The sequence below is a fragment of the Anomaloglossus baeobatrachus genome, chromosome 1 (assembly GCF_048569485.1).
Source record: "Anomaloglossus baeobatrachus isolate aAnoBae1 chromosome 1, aAnoBae1.hap1, whole genome shotgun sequence".
NCBI lineage: Eukaryota > Metazoa > Chordata > Amphibia > Anura > Aromobatidae > Anomaloglossus > Anomaloglossus baeobatrachus.
The window spans coordinates 493201571-493221239 of NC_134353.1; the positions used below are offsets into that span (position 1 = coordinate 493201571).

Here is a 19669-nt window from a genome sequence, read left to right on the forward strand (position 1 = left end):
TTTATGGGGGCACAAGCATCTCTGGGCATAGTACTGGAAGGTAAGGCTTGGCAGTAAAGCTGGAAAGAATTTCTATGGGGGCACAAGCATCTCTGGGCATAGTACTGGAAGGTAAGGATGGCAGGTAAAGCTGGAAATGATTTTTACGGTGGCACAGAAGCATCCACAGGTCATAGAGAACACATAGGACACATGCGATGGCATGGAGAAGCCATGGCACGCTGCCCAAGCCTACACATAAAGTAAGGCCAGGCTATTGGCCGGTGCCCTGTGTACCTGGCATAGTGACGGAGACCCTGAGTGGACAAGCTCTCACCTCTATGCGCAATCCTTTCCACCCTGACACCTGCATACATAATGTATAGTCATCCGATCCTGCTGAGATTGGGCCCGATCTGGATGGCCATGGAAGGTTCTTCCCTGCTGTGTCTGCCAGTGCAGCTGTCTGTAAACTCACCTGTTGTGTTGTCAGAGTTGTCGGTCTCCTGTTGTTTCTTTCACTTTCCCTATAAGCGACACTATTATACCCTATAACAGTAGGATAGCCCTGTAGTAGATGTGTGCAGGTTTGTAATCTGTGTACAGCATTTTTATTATACATTACAATATTTAGACTTTTATTATTAGAATCCTATACTGTGTGACCATTGGCTACAGGAAGTCATATGATGCCAGTCTTTGTACTGCGCTGTGGAATCTGCCAGTGCTATATAAGCAGCAGACAATATATCTGTGAGATTTGGTAATCCAGGCTATGCTGCAATATGGGCTATTAGTTGCATGTTATCGTTCCTGTGTGACACCTGTCCTGACATGGCACTGGCTGGCAGCAGCGCCTGCAGGTATTGTCAGCCTGGCTGGATCTGCCGCCGTAGTCCTGTGTGATCTGATCTTGTGAACACATGCTTCCAGTGAGTAGTGGCTGGATGATCCCGATCTGGCTAATTCATAGCCGCCGGATTACTGCGCTCTCACAATGGTCTTCCCAGTTCATGTTCATGTGCAGTTTTGTTTGATTTGGAGGTAATCAATGGCACTAAAACAATGTAGTAAAGCATATGGCAGCAGCGCTTATCTGCTCGAGTGCGCCGTTCAATATGATTAACACTTGATGTATTTACTCGTTCATAAATAAGGATACAAACAGATAACGTGGTCATGTAAAAATACATTTACTACTCTGCTCTAAGTTCCCAAGAAATGGGGCACGGAATCTGCTGCAGATTCTATACATCGAATTATGTCTGACATCAATGTATGCATCTGCAGCATCTTTATCCAGGATGCCTGGCATTGGCCCCCCAAACTGTAAAGCGGCTGTGATAGTAACATGCCCAATGCTACCTGTACGCCATTATTTTGTAGCGGAGGTAACCACACTGGATTTCCACCAGAGCCTGCGGAAGCGGAGCAGTCACCTCTGCCTGTTGCTAGGCAGCCGACTGAGCTCATTTGTGAGATAGATCGCAGCCATTTGCTAGGTCACTTTTTGTAAAACCTCATTCACTTGCATTAAACTGTTCGTTACTGCAGATCCCTAATGCACAATCCACACCCTGTGTTATTGGCCAAAATGAGGCCTAAGGCTGTTATATAATAATAGCAGTCCAATATGACTGACCAGATTATTCACTGTTTTTGGTATAAATTATATTACCACATGTCAAAAAATGTCCTAATTGGTGCAGAAGATTCTTAGAAAACCCACAGACTCCACACTCATGATCTGGATGTTTTTGAGTCCATGTATATGAATATTAATTGAAAGAGGAGGGTTAAAATAATAGCAGTGTGGAATTCAATGAGTGTGGTCAATCATTCTCGGTGTGAATCAGTGGCTCTTATTTAAGGTTGAAGCCAGCCCATGTGCTATATAATCAGAAGAACAGCGTACTTTGCTTAAAAAGTTGTTTGGAAAGGCGAACACCTATAAAGAAGTGCAGACAATGATCGGCTGCTCAGCTAAAATGATCTCCAATGCTTTAAAATGGAAAGCAAAAACAGAGACGTGGAAGACGACCATTCAATTGGATGGAAGAATAGCCAGAATGGCAAAGGCTCAGCCAATGATCAGATCCAGGATGATCAAAGACCGTTCCAAGTTACCTGTGAGTATTGACAGTTAAGGGTACTTTACACACTGCGACATCGTAGCGATAGCTAGCAATGTCAAGCGCGATAGTACCCGCCCCCGTCGTTCGTGCGACATTTGGTGCTCGCTGCCGTAGCGAACATTATCGCTACGGCAGCGTTACACGCACATACCTTGTCAGCGACGTCACTGTGACCGCCGAACAATCCCTCTAAGGGGGAGGTGCATTCGGCGTCATAGCGACGTCACTAAGCGGCCGGCCAATAGAAGTGGAGGGGTGGAGATGAGCGTCCGGAACATGCCGCCCACCTCCTTCCTTCCTCATTGCCGGTAGACGCAGGTAAGGAGATGTTCCTCGCTCCCGCAGTGTCACACATAACGATGTGTGATGCCACAGGAACGACAAACCACATCGGACCTGTGGCAGCAGCGATATTAAGGAAAGGAGCGACATGTCAACAATCACCGTTTTTGAACGATTTTGCGATCGTTGCTCCTTGGTGTCACATGCTGCTATGTCCCTACCGGCGCCGGATGTGCGTCACTAATGACGTGACCCCCGACAATATATCGGTAGCGATGTCGCAGCGTGTAAAGCACCCTTTAGAAGACGCCCGTATGAAGCTAATCTATTAGCAAGAAGTCCCCGCAAAGTCCCACTGTTACAAAAGACATACCGTATACTGAAGCGGAGACAATTTGCCAAAGAACCAATCAACTGGCCTAAAGAGAAATGGAGAAACATTTTGTGCACCGATGAAAGTAAAATTGTACTTTTTAAATCAAAGGGCCACAGACAGTTCATCTGACGACCCCCAAACTCTTAATATAAGCCAGAGTACACTGTGAAGGATGGTGGTGCAAGCATCGTGATATGGGCATGATTTTTTTACTATGGTGTGGGGCCTATTTACCGCACACCAGGATCATAGACCAGTTTTCACATTTCAAATTACATGAAGAGGTCATGTTGCCTTAGGCTAGGTGCCCACGGGAGCTTGTTTGTGCGGATTTTGCCATGGAAAACCTGCGGATTTTTCTGGATTTTCCAGATAAATCGGCAAGTTTTAGCATGTACAGTCACTCCCTATGTTATCCGATAGGACATGGGGAGTGCTGTGTCCACGCTGCGGAAAGTGCGGCTGCCGACCATGCTGCGGATGTCTGCATCCGCATGTATAATTGCATGTCAATTATTCATGCGGAATTACTTGGGGATGTCCCGGCCCTCCGCTATGGAGATAAGAGGCCGGGACGTTCGCAGGTAAGCCGCATAAATGTCCGCATGTTTCCCGCAGCTATTCCGCTGTAATCTAGCAGCTAACAATAGCTGCGGACGCCGGCGGGCAGCTGCGGGAAACATGCGCTCGTATCTGCGGATACATCCGCTGGTACGAGCGTCCGTGGGCACATAGCCTTACACTGAAGAGGAAATGCCCTTGAAATGTGTGCTACAACAAGGCAATGACCCTAAACATACCGGTAAACTAGGAAAATCTTGGTTCCAGACCAACAAAATTGAGGTTATGGCGTGGCCAGGCCAATCACCTGACTTTAATCCAATAGAACACTTGTGGGGTGACATCAAAAATGCCGTTTGAGGCAGACAACAAATGCAAATAAATTGTAGGATGTAGTCACAGCATCCTGGGCTGGAATAACAGGCGACAGGAGGCAGAAGGTGGTGACTCTATACAACATAGATGTGAAGCAGCTCTAAGAACTGTGGTTATACAACTAAGAATTAGGTTAGTGATTCATAGGAGTGCGAAATCCTAAATTAAAAGAGGGCTGATTTTGAGTATGTAAAGACAAACACAAAGAGGGGAGCCAGCACTGCTTATGAATGGCATGCAACAATAAGAAAATAAAAAGTGTAATATTCACAAATTAATTCCTACTGTAACAATTCAATGAGATTTTTTGCAAATGATTGATCAATGATTTGAGCCCCCCTGCCCCGTCAAGGCAAACTTTTATAGGGAGGTCCCTACACTATGTTATAAATTATTATTGTACCATAAGGTCTCATCATATAATGAGCAGGACCATATAAAAACAGCTGATCCTACCCTGATTAGCTGCAGCAGACGTCTCCTACAATATCGTCTGCTGCAGCTAATCGGTAAGATCAGCTGTTTTCCAGTCCTGTTGTGACCGCGCGCGCTCCCGCGGTCACAACAGATCTGAAGAAGCGAGGGCGCATGTGTTGCCCTCTCATGCACTGCCCTCCCATGCACCATAATACTGTGGGCTTCAGAAACAGGGCGCCGGAGATGAGCGCAATGCGCAGGCGCTAACTCCGACGCCGTGTAACTGAAGATTAGAAATTTACAAACGACCAGAGAGAGGGAGGAACAGACGGCGGGAGGGGTGGGGGGGGGGGGCGGGGATACACGTGCATAACACACGCGGACATTAGCAGCGAGGCGCACACGTCAATCAAAAAGTGCATGAAATTTCAAACTTTATAAAGTTGGATTTCGCTGCCTAAACACCCGAGCTGCCCACTAATCGTATGTACAGCCTGTGCTTGATAGTGTCAGTACTGCACTGGCTGCACCTTATATAGGAAAATGCTGATGTTTGGTTCCCTTTAAATGCCCTTTCCTACCTAGTTGCTTTCCCTCCATCTCTATCCTTCTCTGGCTCTATGAAGCCAGAGCCGTCAATCAAAGAGGGTGGGTAGAGATGGTGGGAAAGTGCAGTTAAATGATTCTCCCCGCCATGGTGCACCGAGCGCCTGGACTTGGTTTGTACAGTCATTCTGTGCTGCAGAGTCCCTATTAAGGTAGAGAGCACAAGACAGCTAAAGGTGAATTCGGACATCCATGAAACACAGTCCATGTGCAAACCGTGTTGCATGGACTGGCTGCAGCTCTTCTAACTCAAACTGCATATGGACTGTTGAGTTCAGGTTGGAAAACCCACTACATCACAAGAACAGTGTTTCACGGACCCATGAATGTGTCCTAAAGCTTGTGACATAAAGGATTTTGCAACTGCAGACCCGTAACACAGATCAGCAGAGTCTGTGCCGGGGATTCAACATGTTACTAATGCTTATCTTTGTTACTTTACAGCATTACCCAAGTTGATTCGATCTCGGATTATGCATTCAAACAATTTATTCCTCTTCTAAAATGCTAGAATGTGGCATATGTTCATTATTGTGGTGGTTTGACTGCTGATTCGGCTCTGCAGCCCTTTCACTGTATTTCAGATGGATTGTTTGCACAGTTGTGCAGGTGATCGGCAGTTTTACAAGCAAAATTCTGTGGCTAGGACAGGTGCATGATACTTGTGGCTAGGACAGGTGGATGATACTTGTGGCTAGGACAGGTGGATGATACTTGTGGCTAGGACAGGTGCATGATACTTGTGGCTAGGACAGGTGGATGATACTTGTGGCTAGGACAGGTGCATGATACTTGTGGCTAGGACAGGTGCATGATACTTGTGGCTGGGACAGGTGCATGATACTTGTGGCTAGGACAGGTGGATGATACTTGTGGCTAGGACAGGTGCATGATACTTGTGGCTAGGACAGGTGCATGATACTTGTGGCTAGGACAGGTGCATGATACTTGTGGCTGGGACAGGTGCATGATACTTGTGGCTTGGACAGGTGCATGATACTTGTGGCTGGGACAGGTGCATGATACTTGTGGCTAGGACAGGTGCATGATACTTGTGGCTGGGACAGGTGCATGATACTTGTGGCTAGGACAGGTGCATGATACTTGTGGCTGGGACAGGTGCATGATACTTGTGGCTTGGACAGGTGCATGATACTTGTGGCTGGGACAGGTGCATGATACTTGTGGCTTGGACAGGTGCATGATACTTGTGGCTTGGACAGGTGCATGATACTTGTGGCTTGGACAGGTGCATGATACTTGTGGCTGGGACAGGTGCATGATACTTGTGGCTGGGACAGGTGCATGATACTTGTGGCTGGGACAGGTGCATGATACTTGTGGCTTGGACAGGTGCATGATACTTGTGGCTTGGACAGGTGCATGATACTTGTGGCTGGGACAGGTGCATGATACTTGTGGCTGGGACAGGTGCATGATACTTGTGGCTTGGACAGGTGCATGATACTTGTGGCTAGGACAGGTGCATGATACTTGTGGCTAGGACAGGTGCATGATACTTGTGGCTAGGACAGGTGCATGATACTTGTGGCTGGGACAGGTGCATGATACTTGTGGCTTGGACAGGTGCATGATACTTGTGGCTTGGACAGGTGCATGATACTTGTGGCTAGGACAGGTGCATGATACTTGTGGCTTGGACAGGTGCACGATACTTGTGGCTGGGACAGGTGCACGATACTTGTGGCTGGGACAGGTGCATGATACTTGTGGCTAGGACAGGTGCATGATACTTGTGGCTGGGACAGGTGCATGATACTTGTGGCTTGGACAGGTGCATGATACTTGTGGCTTGGACAGGTGCATGATACTTGTGGCTAGGACAGGTGCATGATACTTGTGGCTAGGACAGGTGCACGATACTTGTGGCTAGGACAGGTGCACGATACTTGTGGCTAGGACAGGTGCACGATACTTGTGGCTAGGACAGGTGCACGATACTTGTGGCTAGGACAGGTGCATGATACTTGTGGCTGGGACAGGTGCATGATACTTGTGGCTAGGACAGGTGCATGATACTTGTGGCTGGGACAGGTGCATGATACTTGTGGCTTGGACAGGTGCATGATACTTGTGGCTTGGACAGGTGCATGATACTTGTGGCTAGGACAGGTGCATGATACTTGTGGCTAGGACAGGTGCATGATACTTGTGGCTGGGACAGGTGCATGATACTTGTGGCTTGGACAGGTGCATGATACTTGTGGCTTGGACAGGTGCATGATACATGTGGCTAGGACAGGTGCACGATACTTGTGGCTAGGACAGGTGCACGATACTTGTGGCTAGGACAGGTGCACGATACTTGTGGCTAGGACAGGTGCACGATACTTGTGGCTAGGACAGGTGCACGATACTTGTGGCTAGGACAGGTGCACGATACTTGTGGCTAGGACAGGTGCACGATACTTGTGGCTAGGACAGGTGCACGATACTTGTGGCTAGGACAGGTGCACGATACTTGTGGCTGGGACAGGTGCACGATACTTGTGGCTAGGACAGGTGCATGATACTTGTGGCTAGGACAGGTGCATGATACTTGTGGCTAGGACAGGTGCATGATACTTGTGGCTAGGACAGGTGCATGATACTTGTGGCTAGGACAGGTGGATGATACTTGTGGCTAGGACAGGTGCATGATACTTGTGGCTAGGATAGGTGCATGATACTTGTGGCTAGGACAGGTGCATGATACTTGTGGCTAGGACAGGTGCATGATACTTGTGGCTAGGACAGGTGGATGATACTTGTGGCTAGGACAGGTGCATGATACTTGTGGCTAGGACAGGTGCATGATACTTGTGGCTAGGACAGGTGCATGATACTTGTGGCTAGGACAGGTGCATGATACTTGTGGCTAGGACAGGTGCATGATACTTGTGGCTAGGACAGGTGCATGATACTTGTGGCTAGGACAGGTGCATGATACTTGTGGCTAGGACAGGTGCATGATACTTGTGGCTAGGACAGGTGCATACATCTTTTGCAAGTATCTGCCAACGCGCCAATTTGTAAAGCAAATATGGTCTGCTGTGTCTTCACTTTGTGCAGCTGCCACTCCATGGCTTTACCCAAATTAAAGATTCATCTATGTGTCATGTACATTCTGCAGATGGCTCATTGGTGATTCTCTGGTATCTCCCCTTATTAATGTTTTTTTGCCTGCCCATTTATATAATCGTATTGTAGTTAAAAGTTGACATGGACAATTTACTTTTTCTCATCCCCAAGAAATATCCCAGTGTAAGTGTTTATCAGCATAGTGTTCCTTCAATCCTCATTCTTGGTTTGCGTTCTTATGTATGTATCTATGAACACAGGCTTGAAGCGCTGCTAGTCTTAGGCCGGGGCCACACGGGGCACTACTGCGATCCTCGCATGACACTCTGCTTACACTGGCAGCACTGCGGGAGCAGAGTGTCATGCGAGTGTCCCTGCGACTGAGGTCCGATCGCTGAGGAGGGGAGGGAGGGATTTCTCTCCCTCTCTCCTCCGTTGCCGGCTATTGCCATTCTCGCCCTGCACTCGCGGTACACCGGTGTACTGTGAGCGCAGTGTGATTTTTCTCTCGCCTCATAGACTTGAATGGGTGCGATAGAATCTAGGATCGCATTACAGTCGTAGCATGCTGCGATTGTTTTCTCGGTCCGATTAGGGCTGAATAAATAATCACTCATGTGTGCTGACACACAGGCTAATATTGGTTTGAGTGGAATGCGATGGTTTATCACACTCCACTCGCTCTGATTTTCATGCCGTGTGACTTAGGCCTAAGTCTGGAACTAGTAGGTTTGTGTGATTGGATCTGATCGACAGTGGTCCTCCATGCTTATGAATTTCCCATCCTGCACAATTGGATGAAGCACTATTCCGCTTCAGAACATTGTTGTCTTTCCACTGAACAAATTTTGGACTTCAGCTTTCTAGTAAGCCGTGTGCTTTAAACATAACCCTGTATGGGCACAGAAGATTGAGCCGGTGAGTCCTAAGTATTTCATGGGCAGTGTGTATACATGCTTTTTGTGAGCACAATGGCCATGGCTTGGAAGGCGGCCAATGCTGGATTCTATCTACAATGGAGGGTTGGGGCTTAGTAGTAAAATTTAATTCTATCAAGGTTTAGTTTGCATTAATGTTGCCAGACAATTAGGAGTGTGTCACTGAAAATGTGTAATAGCTCAGGGATAATGGCCAGTGTATAGAGAAATTATTCATAGGAATCTATAAAATTCTAGTGAGAACTCCCATGGAGAGTAATACGTCAGTATTACCATCGAGAAAATTACAGTATGCCAGAAATAATGCCCTGAATATTACAGTAGAAGGAATTCTGCCGTCCAGTTTAATATCCTACGTAAAATAATGAGGTTGAATCATCTAATAATAATCTACAGCAGTATTAATCTTCACAGTGCGTATGCCCTAACCCTTTCATTCTGTGATTCCTCTGCTGGTGGAATGCCTGTCAAAGGCGTGCCAACTTTTCATTGACTATTAGAAATGGGAGAACCTGCAAATATGTTCAGGTTCGGCTGGTCCAGCTGGACCTGGTTCACGACCGGACTTGAACCCGAACATCTGCCTGGATACCGAACTACATATAAGTCTACGGGAACTCAAACATTGTGCTGTAAAATGGTGGTAGAAAAGACTAGAGGGCTTAAAGCAGGACAGTTATATTTACCAAGTCTCCCACGCAGCTGTATCACTACTTTCAGGGCCACTCATTACCCTCTTAGCTATCATTAACCCCTTATATTACCCCAATTGCCACCGCTCCATGGCAATCGAGATGAGCCAGGTAAAGCGCTCGAATTGTCGCATTTAATGGATGCGACAATTCGAGGAGGCTGTGGGCTGCTATTTTTAGGCTGGGAAGGGCCCAATACCCATGGGCCTGCCCGGGGTAAAAATACCAGCCCCCAGCTGTCTACTTTATTGTAGCTAGGTATCAAAATTGGGGGACCACACACCTTTTTTTTTAAACTAAATAATTAAAAAACTGCAAGGGTCCATCTTATTCTGAAAAACCGCCAAGATCAGCACACGGCTCGGGGCTGCAAACTGTAGCAGTCTGTTTTATCTGTGCTGGGTATCACAATGTGGGGGGGACTCCTCGCCAATTTTTTTTATTTATTTTAACACCCCCATAGGGATGCAGATTCCCACCAATCACAGACACTGTCACACACGCTGGAGGTGCGGTCTGACTGCAACTAATCACAGAGCGTAGGACTGACGGTGGGCAGGGGAAGCAGTGACCATGTATAAGAGGTAATGAGTGGATCCGTAAGTAGTGATACAACCACTAGGAAGGTCGGTAAATACAATGGTCCTACTTTATTCCTTATTGTTTTTCTTTTTTAATGTCTATCATTATCCAGGTTGCTGAACCCGAACAGTTACATGGATTTCCTCGAAGTCTTTTTTTCAAGGTCTGTGCACTTAAACTAGGTATACATTATGGACCCCAAACTTTACAGTTCGGGTTTGCCCATCACTATTGGCTATCTTCTTTGGTTTGCCATTGATTGTGCCATAATTGTTCTCAATGAGAACATGATAATGTAGTGCTTAAAAACTGTTCATTATTGTAAAACATCCAGAATATAGAGATTTGTCTAACTTGGATCTGTCACCAGATTTAACAATACAAACTATACATAATTTAATAGATTTGTTAAACCTGATGAGGTAGGTGTACGTATTATGAAATACCATACCAGAATGGCTGTTTAATCCTGGCGACTAATTGGCATAGCAAGTTATCTGACATTATTTGTAAATGAGAGTGGCAAGGGACATAGGGCATGGGGAGTGAGCGGCACCCGTCCAATAGTTAAAGTGGTATTCCCAAAATTAAGTCTTTTAACCTATTGTTAAATCTGCCCCATTTGCACATATCACTTCAGTTAAGGCCTCATGTACACGCTGCGTTCTTTTGACACATTTTTTGGGTGCAGCTTGGGTCCCAGCAAAATCAGATTTTATCTTTGCTGTTTGCATGTTGCAGGTTTTTTTGGCTACATCTTTGTGGTGACCACAAACTTGCAGCATGTGAATTCTTTGTGTTTTTGCAAGTGTTTTTGAGCCCTTCCACATATAGATTTCAACTCAAAAATGCATCAAAAACGCATGCGTTTTTGAACCCCAGGCTGCGTTTCTAGATGCAGCGGGCGCACATAGCATAAAGATGACACTCCAGCAACTACTAAGGGGTACTTCTCACATAGCGAGATCGCTGCTGAGTCACGGTTTTTGTGATGCACCAGTGACCTCATCAGCGATCTCGCTGTGTGTGACACTGAGCAGCGACCTGGCCCCTGCTGTGAAATCGCTGCTCGTTACACACTGCTCTGGATCATTTTTTGGACGTTGCTCTCCTGCTGTGAAGCACACATCGCTGTGTTTGACAGCGAGAGAGCAACGATCTGAATGTGCAGGGAGCAGGAGCCGGCTTCTGGCAGCCTGCGGTAAGCTGTAACCAAGGTAAATATCGGGTAACCAAGCGAAGTGCTTTGCTTGGTTACCCGATATTTACCTTGGTTACTAGCGTCCGTTGCTCTCAGGCTGCCAGTCCCTGCTCCCTGCACACGTAGCCGGAGTACACATCGGGTAAATAAGCAAAGCGGTTTTCTTATTAACCCTATGTGTACTCTGACTAGGAGTGCAGGGAGCCAGCGCTAAGCGGTGTGCGCTGGTAACCAAGGTAAATATTGGGTAACCAAGCGCTTGGTTACCCGATATTTACCTTAGTTACCAAGCGCAGCATCGCTTCCACGCATCGCTGGGGGCTGGTCACTGGTCGCTGGTGAGATCTGCCTGATTGACAGCTCACCCGCGATCATGTAGCGACGCACCAGAGATCCTAACCAGGTCAGATCACTGGTGGGATCGCTGGAGCGTCGCTAAAGTGTGACGTACCCTTAGGGGTACTTTGCACGCTGCGACATCGCAGGCCGATGCTACGATGCCGAGCGCGATAGTCCCCGCCCCCGTCGCAGCAGCGATATCCTTGTGATAGCTGCTGTAGCGAACATTATCGCTACGGCAGCTTCACATGGACTCACCTGTCCTGCGACCGTCGCTCTGGCCATCGACCCGCCTCCTTGTTAAGGGGGCGGGTCGTGCGGCGTCATAGCGACGTCACACACCAGGCGGCCAATCGGGGCGGAGATGAGTGGGATGTAAACATCCCGCCCATCTCCTTCCTTCCGCATATTCTACGGAAGCCGCAGTGACGCCGGTAAGAGATGTTCCTCGCTCCTGCGGCTTCACACACAGCGATGTGTGCTGCCGCAGGAGCGAGGAACAACATCGGACTGTCGCGTCAGCGTAATTATGGATTACGCCGACGCAGCGATGGTACGATTACGACGCTTTTGCGCTCGTTAATCGTATCATCGAGCCTTTACACACTGCGATGTCACATGCGATGCCGGAAGTGCATCACTTTTAATTTGACCCCACCGACATCGCAGCTGCGATGTCGTAGTGTGCAAAGTACCCCTAACTCTTCAGGTGCCATTGGAAGTGTCCAGTAGTAGTTTCAGCTCATGAACAATGCAATATTTTTCTCAATTGGCATCCTACCAGTTTAGCTTTTCTAGATCTAGAACTGAGCTTCTACTGTGAGGGATGATTTTATGGCAAAGAGTGGGAGCACAAAATAGGAAGCAGCAGAGTTCTGGTTACTAAGATCTACTACCCGATGAGTTGTCTACAGGGGGCTGAGAGCAGATATATACAGCAGAATGAGGCTTTGTGTACAGGGGCAGAGATTAGTTGAGCTGTTCTTTTTTGCCTTCTGCGTGAGGTGAAACTGCAAATGCTGCTCTGTTGATGCATATGACAGATGATTGTTTTCTGCTATGTGCAGCATTTATAGTGTCACATCGCTTATCTGTCAATCGCAGGCAACAGACACAGCTCTGCATTGTCATTGTGGAGGGAAGCAGAAGAGTTGAGCTGTGCTCCAACCAGCTAATGATGTTAAACCCCACAGGCAGCTAAACTACTCTAGATAAAAGATAAAATTGTTCAAGCAGGGTACTGTACAGTATTAAGGTCCAGTCACACTAAGCAACTTACCAGCGATCCCAACAACGATAGGGATCGCTGGTAAGTTGCTAGGAGGTTGCTGGTGAGATGTCACACTGCGACGCTCCAGCGATCCCACCAGCAACCTGACCTGGCAGGGATCGCTGGAGCGTCGCTACACGAGTTGCTGGTGAGCTCACCAGCAACCAGTGACCAGCCCCCAGCGCCGCGTGGAAGATGCTGCGCTTGGTAACTAAGGTAAATATCGGGTAACCAACCCGATATTTACCTTGGTTACCACTGCACGGAGCTACACGTGCAGAGAACAGGGAGCAGCGCACACTGAGCGCTGGCTCCTTGCTCTCCTAGTTACAGCACACATCGGGTTAATTACCCGATGTGTGCTGCAGCTAAATGTGCACAGAGCAGGGAGCAGCGCACAATGCTTAGCGCTGGCTCCTTGCTCTCCTAGTTACAGCACACATCGGGTTAATTAACCCGATGTGTGCTGCAGCTACATGTGCACAGAGCAGGAGCCGGCACTGACAGTGAGAGCGGAGGAGGCTGGTATCAAAGGTAAATATCGGGTAACCAAGGACAGGGCTTCTTGGTTACCCGATGTTTACATTGGTTACCAGCCTCCGCAGAAGCCGGCTCCTGCTGCCTGCACATTTAGTTGTTGCTGTCTTGCTGTCACACACAGCGATCTGTGCTTCACAGCGGGACAGCAACAACTAAAAAATGGCCCAGGACATTCAGCAACAACCAACGACCTCACAGCAGGGGCCAGGTTGTTGCTGGATGTCACACACAGCAACATCGCTAGCAACGTCACAAAAGTTGTTCGTTAGCAGCGATGTTGCTAGCGATGTTGCTTAGTGTGACGGGGCCTTTAGAGTGTGCATATGATGAATTCTACATTAAGCCGCCCTTACAGTATAGATGGTTGTTGAGGGAATTATTTTTTGGAAGATCTTTTGGCCAACAGCCATCTTAGCCAACTCTCCAATACTCAGATGCACCCGTTTAGTTGAGCACTCCTGTGTTTTTTGAGGAAGCCATCAGGAGACTTGTTGACACGCCGCAGAGGTATTGGACATGGCGACACCAGTAAGTGATCCATGGGGGAGCTGAAGATTAAATGTGTAATGATTTTAGATGGAAGGAAGATTGGAGTGACTGCCATGGCACAGTCATTATGAGGGGTCATGTATTGGGAAAGGAACAGTTTGACAGGATATTTTGTAGAGGGAGAGTGTGTGTGGGGTGTTGATATTATGGAGTGGCTCAGTGTGAATAGACAGTATGGGGAGGGTCATTGTGAGGGCGGGGGGCTATTATGGAGAGAGGCAGTGTGTGGGGGTATTATGGAGAGGAGCAGCGTATGGGCTGGTACTATGACAATGGAGAGGGGCAGTGTGTGTGGGGGACAATATAGAGTTTTGCAGTGTGTGGGGTGGGACAATATGGAGAGGGGCACTGGGGGGGACAATATGTAGAGAGCTACTGTGGGGGGACAATATGGAGAATGGCACTGTGGGGGGCAAATATGGAGAGGGGCACTGTGAGAGGGACAATATGGGGAGGGGCAGTGCAGTTGGCATATTATACAGAGAGGCAGTGTTTAGGAAACGTACTGACGGCATTTATTTTGTGATGCAGCATGGGGGATATTTTTATTTTTGGGCAGTATAAAACTTTTCTTTTTATTGGAATCGTGTTGACAAGTGCTGCTGAAGATGGAGATTAGGTAAATTTAAAGCCACGAGTTCTAGGCATGAAATTTTATCATGGCATCTGTACTATGTGGAGACAAAAGGGATGGGAATAACTCCAATCATTGAAGATGTCTATAAAGTACCTGGATGTAAATGTTTGAGATACTGACTACCAATACTAAGGTTCCTTATGGTCCTCTACCTGTTGATGCCTGGTAACAACAACTCCCAGCATCTCCTTTTGATTAAGGACATACTGGAAATTGTAGATTCAAGCAATACAATTGCATTATGGGGCGGACCTGACATTGCAATTGATTGCTGCACTTTGCTTGGTGCTGTACACATGTACTAATGGTGGTTCTGTTGCTGCATTCATGTACTGATGGTGGTTTTGACTCTTCATTCATGTACGGATACTAACGGTGATTCCGATGCTGCATTTGTGTACTTCTGGAGGTTCCGGTGCCGTACTTATACTTACAATGGATCTGATATTCTACACATGTAATAATCCAAAGCATGTTTCATGGCTTTGTTAAAACTTACTCAAAATTCAGAAATGTAAGATTATTTTTATGAGGAGGATTTGGTGAGCCTATGCTTCAAAAACTCAGTTTAAATTAGTTTGTGTTCACACTGATTTTTTTTGGAGCAGAAACTCTCCAAATCCTCCCCAAAACTTAAACGTGCTTCTGGTGATGTATTAATGTACTGATGGTGGCTCTGGTGATATATTAGTGTAAGTACCCCTTTTTTTGCTGCTTTTGGGGTTGGTTCAGTTTGGCAATGTGGCTCTTAGATCGAAAAAATGTTGTGCACCTCTAGTCTAATGTGTATGAGGGCTTTTACATTATCTTTATATCACAAAGAGGTTCTACTTTTTCATGCCTGATGAAGGGACCTGAGATGTCTCGAAAGCTTGCTTTGTAATATCACTTTATTTTATTTTAGTTAGCCATTAAAAGGTATCACAAAATCACAATTTTGTTCCTCTCACTGAGAACATTCAATAATTTTTCAACTGGCTAACATGGTACCAAAACCTTTACACTTGTAACTGTTTCAGGAACACACAGGAGAGATGTTGGGGGTTTTGCGGCACTAATGTGCTGCAGGGTCAGGTAGTTTTAACAGATAAGAATATGACCACTTATCATGCTTTGAGAAAATGGATACACAGAGGGGCAGATAAAGATAAAAAAGAGACAAATGTACATAAAAGAAAACAACTTTAAGTTGGGCTTAAGGCCACTTCACACATAACGAGATCGAGAACGAGATTGTTGCTACTTCACAGTTTCTGTGACGCAACAATTACTTTACTAGCGATCTCCTCATGTTTGACACGTACCAACGATCCGCCCCCTGCTGTGAAATCGTTGGTTGATGCTGAACAGCCTGGGCCATTTTTGGTTTGTTGGAGTCCTGCTGGGCAGGATGGATCTGTATGTTTGACACCTACCTACGATTTCGTTAACGACCTAGATTAGAACTTTAGTGTGGCATGTAGGCGTGTAGTTGCGTCCCTGTTTCCACGCCCCCTCTGCACCGATTGGTTGACGCTGATAAACACTCGGGAACGAAGGAGGGATGAATCCGGGTGCAGATGCAGCTTCGATCCGAAAAGCAAGCAAGCAACCGGGTACAAAGTACGAATGGATCAGGGTGGAGTCGCAGGTTCCATTCTCAAAGCAAAGCTCAAAAGAAATGACAAAGGATGACGCGATACAAAAGTTACCTTTTAGGCCCGCCCACCCGCCCATTCAGAACGCAGTATTGGCCACCAATCGGAGCGGAGGGGTGTGGAAAAGGCGACGCAAATGCACGCCTACGTGGCTCACTGCGTTTCACTACGCCCCTAATCGAGATCGGAATCGTTACCACAGCTGTTGTGTGACAGGGTCCCGACAATTTACAAGATCGTTATAAGGGTCGCATGCACATTCCTAAAGTCGGTGTGTGGGACACCTCACATACGATTTCACCAACGACTCAGCAACGATCCGGGAACTGTGACGTAGTAGCGATCTCGTTCACGATCTCGTTATGTGTGACTGGACCTTTAGTCTGTTTTTTAACAATAAGTATTAATTTACTGTGATTTGTAAAAAATATTACTATTTTGAAAATTACCCTTTAAGTGTAATTTTTTTTTAAATTTATGCAGCACCCAGCGTCACTTAAAGTGCATGCTTGCGGTATCTGGGACCAGAAGTGACTAGGCATGACAGCCCAGAGATGGGGTGGGCGGGACAAGCTTAGGTGGCCCAACGTTTCTTTTTGAGGCGCAGTGGAATAAACATTAATTTTTAAGTCCATGTGGTCATGGAGTTCTTTATAATAGAAGTGTGGTCTGGGAGTAACACCCCCAAGGCAGTGGGGGATATAGAGGGACGGGCAAAGCCCCCATTGCATAATTATTAATAATTTAATTATGCAATGGGACTTTGTCCCCCCCCCCCCGCACCCCTCTTGACGTCTTACCCCCTAGAACCCTGCTTTTATTATAAAGAACTCCATGACCACATGGACCGCTTCCGCCCACTAACTCTGGGCAGTCCCACCCACTGTCTCTGCCCCCTCCCACTATCTCCAGGCAGTTACACCCAGTCACTTCCAATACACAGTACTGCAAGTATGCCCTTAAATGGAACCTGTTACCAGATTTGTCCCCTATAAGCTGTGGCCAGCACCAGTAAGCCCTTATATACACTATTCTAGAATGCTGTATATAAGTGGCCATGCCGCTGTGTAGAATGTAAAAACAGCTTTTATTATACTTCACTGCAGCGCCATCCAGTCTGATGGGCCTCGCTGTTCTCTGTCTGCCGCCTCCTGTCTTGCGATTGCTGTCCTCCTTCCCCACTCCTTGTGGATGTAGTGCACAAACGCTAGCATTCTTTTACCTTTCCTTGCACCTCTACATAACAGTACTTTATGTCTGCAGCAGAGCTGAGAGAAGTGCGCTTCCTCAGGAGCTCAATGGCGGTCTGTGTGGATGATGTAGAACGCAAGGAAGAGGATGGCGATTGCAAGAAGAGAGAAGCCACAGGACTGAGACCAGCAACGCCCCATCACATATATAGATCTGCCTGGTTACTTATATACAGCATTAAAAAATACTGTATATAAGGGTTCACTGGTGGTGGCCACAGCTTATATGGGACAAATCTTCTAATAAGGGTTTCTCCATTAGTGGAAACCCCTTTTAAATGTAGCATTTTATAAGTCCAGTCAATAAATGTGAGATCTCATGAATAGTGATGGGTGAACCCTCCCCAGCCTGAAAATACCAGCCCCCAGCTGTCGGCTTTATCATGACTGGGTATGAAAATTGGGGAGGCCTGCACACCAGTTTTTTAAAATTTATTTATTTAAATAATAAAAAAAAAATAAATAAACTACATAGGGTTTCTCTTATTTTGACACAGTCAAGATAAGCACACGGCTGGGGGCTGCAGCCTGTAGCCTTTTGCTTTTTATGTGCTGGGTATCACAATACAGGGGGAGCGTACACTGGAAGGGCGCCGATATGGGAGGTGAGTATAGACTTTATTATTTTATCCAGGGGAAACGTGGAATCAGAAGGGGTTGCCTAGTAGGGGACAAGCCATTTTAAAGGCAGATTTTAGTGTATTTCTTCTGTGTGATCTTTTACAATATTCAAAACAGATAATGCTTCCTAGATCGCAATGATTTTTACTGTATCCATTTATGTGAGATGGGATCAGAAGTCTCATAAAATATCTTCCATTTTCCTCTTTTCCAGTTGGATTTAATAACTTAGTTACTATAACTTTTTTTTGTCTGGACACAAGAAATGGTCCGCAACATGGAGTCTAGGGGAAACTGCTTTTAATAAATGGGCATCTGGTAAGGGAAACAAATGTAGTAAAAATCGATTCATCAAAAAATAAAAGAAAAACTTGCAAAACAGAAAAGTGTCTCCTTTTGACGTTGTCAGACTATGGATGAGCCGTGCTGAGCCGCTCAGCCTCTGAATGCTTTCATAGACTAAGATATTGTTACTAGGGGGAGAAAGGTTCTGTGTCTCACCAACAAAGCATGTCCAGAGCCATAATGCGCCTCCATTCCCGTACTTGGGAGTGCACAGATGAAAATCAGACTTGTTGGCTTGTTGTGTCGGTCTACTGATGATGCGGACTTGGCAGTGGAGATTGTGTCACTTCCAGCTGTTCACATTTGTTGATTTAATAGCCCAAAATAGCACACTCCGTATCAACAGAGTCCGTGCTGCTGGACAGCGTCATCCACATCTTATTAGTTTATAGGAGCTCTCGGGTTTATTGGTGGCTCTTCAGATGTTTTATATTTATAATAATTACTATGACTATGTCTCAGGAACAACTTTAGTGGCCAAGTAGGAACTTCCTAATGCTTTAAAGAGGACCAGTCATTTCCCATAAATCCGTAATTTTTTTTTACCCCATATAACTGAAATACTGCTGGTCTCCTAAATTTGTCAGGTTTGTTTAATTTTATTTTTTGTCCCTGCTCTCCTTTTCTGCCACTTGGCCCACTCTCTTCCTTTTTGCACCCTGCACACAAATCTTGCCAAGGGGTTGTAATTAGTGTTGAGCGGACCCGGACTGGAAAAATCCGGTTCTGCGCGGTTTCAGCGGTAGATCCGGGTCCGACGCGGGATTCCAGGTGCACGGTCCGGATTCGTCATTTTTTTTTTCTTTTTTTTTCTCTCTCTCTCTCGCGCTCTCGCGCTCTCTCTCTCGCGCTCTCTCTCTCGCGCTCTCTCTCTCGCGCTCTCTCTCTCGCGCTCTCTCTCGCGCTCTCCTCTCGCGCGCTCTCTCTCTCGCGCTCTCGCGCGCTCTCTCTCTCGCGCTCTCTCTCTCGCGCTCTCTCTCTCGCGCTCTCTCTCGCGCTCTCTCTCTCTCGCGCTCTCTCTCTCTCGCGCTCTCTCTCTCGCTCTCGCGCTCTCTCTCTCGCTCTCGCGCTCTCTCTCTCGCTCTCGCGCTCTCTCTCTCGCTCTCGCGCTCTCTCTCTCGCTCTCTCGCTCTCTCGCTCTCTCGCTCTCTCTCTCGCTCTCTCGCGCTCTCGCTCTCTCGCTCTCTCGCTCTCTCTCTCGCTCTCTCTCTCGCTCTCTCTCTCGCGCTCTCTCTCTCGCGCTCTCTCTCTCGCGC

At 46.9% G+C, this 19669-nt stretch overlaps 1 protein-coding gene across 1 annotated transcript in view; it reads left to right on the forward strand.

Annotated features, from left to right (window-relative positions):
• The window catches only part of DGKQ (diacylglycerol kinase theta), a 241251-nt gene that overhangs the window by 1188 nt on the left and 220394 nt on the right, over nt 1–19669 (forward strand). The window lies entirely within an intron of this gene.